Genomic DNA, 595 nt, shown 5'->3' on the forward strand with positions numbered 1-595 from the left:
GGGGAAGGGCGCAAGGTGGAAGTTTCGCCTAGGGCGCGAAACATCCTTGCACCGGCCCTGAGTGCAGCAACTGTGCTCCCCCTGACACAGCTTGCAAATACTTGCAAGATTAAGGTTTGAGAGACAACAGACTCAGCTATTGCAACAATTGTGTCCCTCCTGCACATGCTTCCCTGCTTCTTGTTTCTCTTCTCTCCTTCCTGGATATAACTGCTCCCTTGTACATGCTGTCAGACTGCCTCATTCCTCCTGAGAGGCAAGGGGACTGGGACTGACACAGCTACAACTACAATCCATTCCTCTTCTGCAGGTGGCTGGCAGCTCCAGTCCCAATGACTCCAGTCACTGAGGGGACTTCTCTTTCCCCTATTCTTAAGTGACAGCAGTCTGTAATAAAAAATAATTCAACATTCAACTGCCTCTGCCTCACTTCCAGCTTCTTGAACCTCCGAGCCTGGAAACAAAAGCTCAAGCCATCTAATCAGCTGTCTTTCTATGGACCTCCAGTGGGCCACAAGCCACAGTTTGGGAACCATTGCTGTATCATTTAACAGCCATGACAGGCATTTAGAGCTCACAGTGTTTCCTATTTAGG

The sequence above is a fragment of the Terrapene carolina genome, unplaced genomic scaffold (assembly GCF_002925995.2).
Source record: "Terrapene carolina triunguis isolate 2854851 unplaced genomic scaffold, T_m_triunguis-2.0 Scaffold141, whole genome shotgun sequence".
In the NCBI taxonomy this organism is placed as follows: domain Eukaryota; kingdom Metazoa; phylum Chordata; order Testudines; family Emydidae; genus Terrapene; species Terrapene triunguis.